Below are 9,091 nucleotides of genomic sequence, written 5' to 3' on the forward strand. Positions count from 1 at the left end.
AAAAAAAAAAAAACTAAGCTGTGTCCTGACCACCTTGAGCATATGTCATCGGGACCTCCTGAGGCTGTGTCACAGGCATGTCCTTAACCTTGGCAAAATAAACTTCCTAAATTGATTGAGACTTGTCTCAGATACTCTTTGGTTTACAGTATGGTACCACATTTGTGTATCCATTCATCAATTGACAGACATATGGCTTGCTTCCAGTATTTGACAATAGTGAATAACACTGCTAGGAACATTTGTGTATATGCCCCAGAAAGGCATATATATATATATATATATATATATATATATATATGGAATTGCTGGATCATATGAAAACATTTAACTTCTTAAAGAAACCACTAAACTATTTTACAAAGAGGTCTCACCATGTTACAATCCCAGCAGGAATACGGATGTTCCAGAGGCTCCACATCCTCACCAATACTTGTTATTAATAGTCTTTCTCATTCTAGCCATGCTAGTGGCAGGGAGGTGGTATCTCACGGTGTTTTGATTTGCATTTTTTTGATAACTACTAACGTTTAGCACCTCTTCACATACTTTTTGACCACTTGTATATTTTCTTTGGAGAACTGTCTATACAGATCTTTTTTAAAATTGTGGCAAAATGCTCATAATGTAATACCATGCTAAACAGTTTAGTGTACAGTTCAGCAGTGGTCAGTATGTCTGCACTGTTGGGCAACCCGTCTCCAGAACATTTTCATACCCACTAAAAACCATGCCCCATTTCCCCTCCCCCTGCTCTTGGCAACCACCAGTCTACCATTTCCGTGCATTCGACCACCTGTTCTTGAGTGCAGTGAGTAACTCTGTTCAATCCGCCAGTGTGATGATACTACATAAAACATTTCCATTTTATTATGGAACTCTCTGGGGCACCGATCTCTGTTAGAGCATCTCTCCAATATCACCCAAGACATTATGAGTATTTCACGTTTCAAGACTACTATATGGCCAGGCACAATGACTCATGCCTGTAATCCCAGCACTTTGGAAGGCTGAAGCAGGGGGATCACTTGAGTCCAGGAGTTAGAAACCAACCTGGGCAGCATGGCAAAACGCCTTCTCTACAAAAAATACAAAAATTAGCTGGGCATGGTGGTGCATTCCTGTAGCCCCAGCTATCTGCGAGGCTGATGTAGGAGGATTGCTTGAGCCCAGGAGGTAGAGGCTGCAGTGAGCTGAGATTTCACCACTGCACTCCAGCCTTGGTGACAGAGCAAGATCTTGTCTTAAAAATAAAAAAAAATAAAAATAAATAAAAATAAAAATAAAAATAAATTTGACTATTTTATGTCCTTCAATCAATCATAGGAACAATTTCCATTAATGTTCAATAGCAAGCTAGTAATTGCTCCTCACATGGGAACTCCCTGGTCCACAGGTAACTCTGCCCTTCAGGCAATATTAACTGGACAGTTTAATGGGAACGAGCGAGATTATCGAGGCCCACACAGGGTGCCAATTTCAACAGTGCAGAACAGAGGCTGCAGTGCTGGCACCAAAGTCTCTGCACAACGGCCTCCTGTGGACACAGACTGAGGCTTATAGCACCAGCCTGTGAGCACATCCCAGCCACACTTGATTTAGATCCATCTCTGTTTTGGGCACCTCTTCACCAGGAGGACTAAAGAAGAATATTGAGGGTGCCGTCAAAGTGCTGGGCTTCCTTCTCCTAACTCAGATACTCCTAGGGTGACATGGAGGATGGAGATCTAAGGTGTCCGTCATTAAAGCAAGGCTCAGCCTCACCTCGGAGGGAAGCTCATGATCCCCCTTCACCTCCCAACACCCAGGTCGCAGCACAGGCCAATCGCCTGTGGTTTGCCAGAGTTGGCGACTCCTTCCAGCTGAAGGAGCTTCCACTGCTGAGCATGTCGCCTAGTGGGGGCACGGCTCACCCGGTCCAAGGGCATCTCCAAATGCCTGTCACCTGTCACATGTGTGACTACCTGCAGAGTGTGCTGTGCGTGTTTAACACTCAGCTGCAGGAGGAGCCGCCACTTAGAAGTGTTTTCTGATTTCTGCTCTGTGAATACTCCCCCATGGCCCATTTCAGGCTCGTTTCCTGCTGTGGGTGGGAGGCCGAACAGGGGTTTGCAGGAGGGCCCTAGGAGCTGTCCCCAGCTAGGATCTACTCCACCATCCACAGAGTCAGAACGTGTGTGTCCCAAGAGCAGGCACAAGGGCTGGGATAGAGAAGGCCCCCCATAATACAACACAGTGAAAGAATGAGTGCATGCCCCAGAAACAACGCTACCAAAAGTGTTAAAGGTTCTAGTGCTACAGATGCATCTGCCTGGAGGTGGGCTATGGGAGACTGAGGGAGGGAGAAACCGCCTTCTCGGGGCACATGCTCCTCAGCCTTGGGACACCTACTCACCTTCTTCATTTGTTTGGGGACCAGAGGCCACTTAAGTCTGTCAGGAAGAGATAAACATGGACCCTGTGTGGCCAGGACTCAAAGTCGGGCACCCTGTAACCGAGTTATGTTTCCACCCCCTCCCTGCGTGCCCTCTGATGATGGAAATGTTTCTCTGAATAGATGTGGTCCTGCCTCTCCTGGCTGAAGGTCTCCGGTGGAGACTTTAAATGGGCAAGGCACAATTCTGAGGAGGACTGGCCTGCTTTCTTTTCTTTGATGCTTTCTTTTCTTTTTCTTTTCTTTCGAAGGCCTGCACGTGGGAATGTACAGTGAGATGCCCCCAGGTGTTGCCCAGTGAGATGCCCCCAGGTGTTCAAGGCCTCATGGTGGGACTGCGCCCCTCCTCCTGATGGAGCAAAGCCCTTGGTGAATTACACAGGACTGGACTAAACCCACTGACACAGGAACTTGCCATTGAGTTTAATTCAACCCTTGCTTGGAAACAGGAGCTCTTTCCATAGCAACGGTGGAATCACAAGGTTCCCTGCCCACTCCACACGCGCAGCACGGTTACCAGAGCCAAATTGTGGTAGGAGAGAAAGGGAATTTCAACAGAAAAATAAAACATCAGTTCTGATTCTGCCAACTAGCTTTAAGATTATTAAGATCTTTAAGATTTTCCCATGTACAGGCCTCAACATTCTTCCTACACAGTGGGGGCATCTTCCAAAGCACCTACAACTCCAAGCTCTGATCATTTGAAAGCATCAAAACAGGGCCAGACACATGGCTCACACATGTAATCCCAGCACTTTGGGAGGCCGAGGTGGGTGGATCACCTGAAAGTCAGGAGTTCGAGACCAGCCTGGACAACATGGTGAAACCCCATCTCTACTAAAAATACAACAATTAGTCTGGCATGGTGGCACGCACCTGTAGTCCCAGATACTCAGGAGGCTGAAGCTAGAGAATCGCTTGAACCCAGGAGGTAAAGATTGCAGTTAGCTAAGATCACACCACTGCACTCCAGCCTGGGCAACCAAGCAAGACTCCAGGAAAGGAAAGGGAAGGGAAGGGGAGGGGAGGGGAGGGGAGAAGAGGGGAGGGGAGGGGAGGCATCAAAACAGTATCGGGGACCTGGCACCGGTGGCTCACACCTGTAATCCCAGCACTTTGGGAGGCCAACTCAGGTGGATCACCGGAGGTCAGGAGTTCGAGACCAGCCTGGCCAACATGGTGAACTCCTGTCTGTACTAAAAATACAAAAATTAACCAGGCATGGTGATACACTCCTGTAATCCCAGCTCCTCGGGAGGCTGAGGCAGAAGAATCATTTGAACCCAGGAACCAAGGTCCCTCCACTGCACTCCAGCCTAGGTGACAGAGTGAGACTCCATCTCAAAAAACAAAACAAAACAAAAACCAGTATTGGACTCTTCCTGTTAAACCTGAGATTCTCTGAAGCTAGCCAAATGAACCAAGCATTTACATAATGTTTGCTGGTTGCTGGATGCTCTTCTAAGAAGTCTGCATATATTCACAATCCATCTATTCCCCCAACAACCTTATGAGATAAGTTTGATAATTACCTCTATTTTACAAATGAGGAAATTGACGCATGATGAGGTAAATAAACTTGCCCAGGAGTTTGCATCTAAATAAAGGATTCAAACCTAGTACATCTCCATACTCTATTCACCAAGAAGAAAAGCACATCTTTGAAAATTAAAAACAAGTTAAACCTGCCGGGCATGGTGGCTCACGCCTGTAATCCCAGCACCTTGGGAGGCCAAGGCGTGGAGATTGCTTGAGGTCTGGAGTTTGAGATCAGCCTGGCCAACATGAAGAAACCTCATCTCTACAAAAATACCAAAATTAGCCGGGATGGTGGTGTGTGCCTGTAATCCCAGCTTTTTGGGAGGCTGAGGCAAGAGAATCACTTGAAGCTGGGAAGCAGAGGTTACAGTGGGCCGAGATCACGCCACTGCACTCCAGCCTGGGCAACAGAGCAAGACTTTGTGTCAAACATAAAAATAAAAATAAAAATAAGTTAATTAATTTTAAAAACTTAAAACAAGCAAAATCAAGAGTGGCACCCTATGAAAAACCACTGAGTACACTGCAAACTACGCGGGTGGGTGGACGAAGCCCTGAATGGGCATGGAGGTTTGCAGACATGAGGCCCCTGCAGAGGCCTTCAGAAAAGACTGCACGTTGCTGGGAGTGGCAAGATCTGGGGGCAAAAAGGGCAGAAGAAATAGCATACAAAAAACAATCTCTGCAAATAACCTAAATAAAATATTAGCAAATCTAATTCTAAAACTCATTAAAATAATAATAAACCATGGCCAAATAGAATTTATCCCACAGTAAAGCAAAGAAAATTCAAATTAAGAATCTATTAACATAATTCACATATTAATAAGTCAAAGAAGGAAAACCACATAATTGTCCGCATACAGCTAAAACGGCACTTTAAAAATTCAGCATTCCCAATGAAAATTTTAAAACACTTAATAACAATAAGTGCATATTGTTACAAAGAGCATCTCTTCAGCCAAAAATAAGTGTTCAACTTGAGACCAAAACACCAGACATATTTTCATTACGCCTCTGCCATTATTAAATGTCAATTTAAGGCAAGAGAAAAGCCAAAGAGATGAAAAATTATACAAAGGAAGACAAAATTGAAAGATGGTACCTCCATGTGCTTGGGAAATCCGGATACAACTGAAATGCCTTAAAAACAATAAGGTGGCCGGCAAGAAACTACATGCTACACAGAACTTCTTTTCTATATATAAAGTTTGAAGGAAGAAAAAAAAGGAAGAAAGGATTATCTTTACAATGACAACAGCAATAACATATGTGAAAAGTTGCAAGCCATGCAGACTTGTATGGAAAAAACATTAAAACTCCAGCAAGTGGGCCAGGCATGGGGGTTCACGCATGTAATCCCAATATTTTGGGAGGCGGAGGCAGGAGGACCACTTGAGACCAGGAGTTCAAGACCAGCCTGGGCAATGTGGCGAAACCCAGTCTCTACAGAAAAAATACAAAAAAATTATCCTGGTGTGGTGGTGCATGCCTGTATTCCCAGCTACTCAGGAGGCTGAAGTGGGAACATCGCTTGAGCCTGGGAGGTTGAAGCTGCAGTGAGCCATGAGTGTGCCACTGCGCTCCAGTCTGGCTGAGAGTGAGACCTTGTCAAAAAAAAAAAAAGAAAAGAAAAATTCATCAAGAGTCATGAAACAAAATTTGAATAAAAGATAACTCAGATCTTCTTGTTGGATCGAAGCCTCCGTGATGTAACCAAGTGGATTCTCATCAAATTATTATAAACGAATATGGAATGAATGTGGATTGATGTAAACACAACAGGATTCTCTTCTGAACTACATATTGACATTTAGCTTATTGCAGAAAAACTAAACATGTGGGAATACCAAAGAAGTTCTGCAAAAGAAGAAAAAACAGGGAAGATTTGCTCTACCAGATGATAAAACATTATAATGACACAGAAATTAAAATAGCTTGATAAGACAAACAGATTGATGGACTCCATGGAAAGACTAGAAAGAGGCCCATGTATAAACATAAATTTGGAAAGATAACGCCGATGCAGGTAACTCAGAGTTCGAGGTTGTGGCCACCACTGCTGATCCCCTGGGGGGCCCAGTGTCGCATCAGTCTTTTCAGTGGCACCAGGCCTGCCTCTCACTCTCCCCGGTGCAGAGCTGGGTTCATGGCTGTCTGACCAAGGACGACACCCCCAGGCTGTCTCTACTCAAGTACAGCCATGTGACCAAGTCTTGGCCGGAGAGAGGAAAGCTGAAGTGCAGAGTGGGGATCCCCCTGTGCCATCCCATTCAGTAGCCACTAACCACGTGTGAGCGTTTAAATTTAAATTACTTAAAATAAGCCATCGTTGGCCGGGCGCGGTGGCTCAAGCCTGTAATCCCAGCACTTTGGGAGGCCGAGACGGGCGGATCACGAGGTCAAGAGATCGAGACCATCCTGGCTAACACGGTGAAACCCCGTCTCTATTAAGAAATACAAAAAACTAGCCGGGCGAGGCGGCGGGCGCCTGTAGTCCCAGCTACTTGGGAGGCTGAGGCCGGAGAATGGCTTGAACCCGGGAGGCGGAGCTTGCAGTGAGCTGAGATCCGGCCACTGCACTCCAGCCTGGGTGACAGAGCGAGACTCCGTCTCAAAAAAAAAAAAAAAAAAAGCCATCGTTAAAGATGCAGTTAGTTGCACTAGCCGTATTTCTTGTGCTCAAATAGTCGCATGTGCCTGTGGCTGCAGTGTTGGGCTATAGGGAATTCCGTGTACCTGATCATCTCTAACTTAAAAGCGAGTCACTTCCCCTGGGTATCCCCCAGCCCAGCCTGGCTCCACCCACGGTAGTAACCATCTGTGGTCACACAGTAAGAACACGACCTGTGTTGGGGGCAGGGCTGGGACTGGGTGAGGCAAGCCACGTACCTAGCTTGCAAAATTTAAGGAGGGACTGGCACCCAGCGTCACCCAAGTGAGGGTCCCCCTGAATTCTGAGCATCAGTGCCTCCCTCAACTCGGGCTGGTCTTGACTCTGCTGTAGGGAGTGGAGAGCAACCCGATGGAGAGAGTGCAGGGGCTGGCCTGGAGTCTGGGCTGCTCCCCACACAGAGAAGAAAGGCCTGAGTACTTAAGTCACAGCTCAAGGCCCTTGCGGTGCAAGTGAGAGATTAGTGCCTTACGTACTAGTGTCTTACTGTATTTGTGGGAGAAAGACAGATTATTCCTAAGTCGGGATGGGACACTGGCACACTGTTTAGAAAAACAGAGATGAATCACTTTTTTTACTCTTTTACCAATTCTTCTTCAAGTTAACTGTAGTCCAACAAAAGTCCTGGTTGGCAAATGTACGAGGACATTTAGTGCAATAATAGTTAAAGACTGGCATCAATTCTATCAACAAAGGACTGTAGAGAAGAAATTATAGTATGCCCACTTTCACATGCTGCATAGACATTAAAAAGAATTCAAGGTCAGGTGTGGTGGCTCATGCCTGTAATCCCAGCACTTTGGGAGGCTGAGGCGGGCATATCACAAAGTCAGGACTTCGAGACCAGCCTGGCCATCATGGTGAAACCCTGTCTGTACTAAAAATACAAAAATTAGCTGGGGATGGTGGCAGGTGCCTGTAATCCCAGCTACTCGGGAGGTTGAGGCAGGAGAATCTATTGAACCTGGGAGTCAGAGGTTACAGTGAGCCCAGGTTGCATCATTGCACTCCAGCCTGAGCAACAGAGCAGGACTCCTCCAGAAAAAAAAAAAAAAGAATTCAATAAGTCAGCAAATAGTTATGGAGAGTCTACTACACACCAGTTCTATCAACCAGGCAGATGGAATTTCTGCTCGCAAGGAAGTCACAGTCTGTCTGTGGAGAAAGAAAACATATTAGAAGATTAGATAGATAGATAGATAGATAGATAGATAGATAGATAGATAGATAGATAGACAGATCATAGATCAGAAATGATAGAGAGATGATAGATAGATAATAGATTAGATAGAAAGATAGATAATTACCACTTTCAATAGCATCAAAAGTAATAAAATATTTAGGAATAAACGTAACTAAAAAGTTGAAAGACTTGAACACTGAAAACTACAAACTTTGATGAAAGAAGTTCAGTAAGTGGTGTTGGGAAAACCAGAAAAGAATGAAACATGCAAAAGAATGAAATGTGCCCTTTGTCTACACCATACACAAAAATCAACTCAAAATGGATTAAAGATTTAAATGTAAGACCTGAAACTGTAAAACTCCTAAAAGAAAACGTAAGGGATTGGCCGGGCATGGTGGCTCACGCCTGAAATCCCAGAACTTTCCGAAGCTGAGCTGGGTGGATTACCTGAGGTCAGGAGTTTGAGACCATCCTGGCCAACATGGTGAAACCCCGTCTCCACTAAAAATACAAAAATTAGCTGGGTGTGGTGGCCGGTGCCTGTAGTCCCAGCTACTTGGGAGGCTGAGGCAGGAGAATCGCTAGAACCCGGGAGGCAGAGGTTGCCATGAGCCGAGTTCACTCCACTGCACTCCAGCCTGGGTAACAGACCAAGATTCCATCTCAAAAAAAAAAAAAAAGAAAAGAAAAGAAAAGAAAACATAAGGGAAATCTTCATGACATTGGCCTTGGCAATGATTTAACAGATCTGGCACTAAAAGCACAGATAACTAAAGCAAAAATAGACAAGTGAGATTACATCAAGCTGAAAAGCTTCAACACAGCAAAGAAAACAATCAACAGAGTGAAAAGGCAACCTATGCAATGGGAGAAAATAGCTGTAAACCGTATATCTGATAAGGGGCTAATTTCCAAATTATATAAGGAATTCATACAACTCAATAGCAAAAAAACAAACAAAAAAAACAAGAAACTAATAACTCAGTTAAAAATGGGATTAGGACTTGAATAGACACTTCTCCAAAAACATACAAATGGCTAACAGGTATATGAAAACATGTTCAACCTCATAATTATCAGGGAAATTCAAATCAAAATCATAATGAGATATCACCTCACACTTGTTAGAATGGCCATCGTTAACAACAACAAAAATACAAGTGTTGGCCGGGCACGGTGGCTCATGCCTGTAATCCAAGCACTTTGGGAGGCCGAGGCGAGCAGATCACCTGAGGTCAGAAGCTCGAGACCAGCCTGG

This window comes from Macaca nemestrina, chromosome 14, assembly GCF_043159975.1.
Source record: "Macaca nemestrina isolate mMacNem1 chromosome 14, mMacNem.hap1, whole genome shotgun sequence".
NCBI lineage: Eukaryota > Metazoa > Chordata > Mammalia > Primates > Cercopithecidae > Macaca > Macaca nemestrina.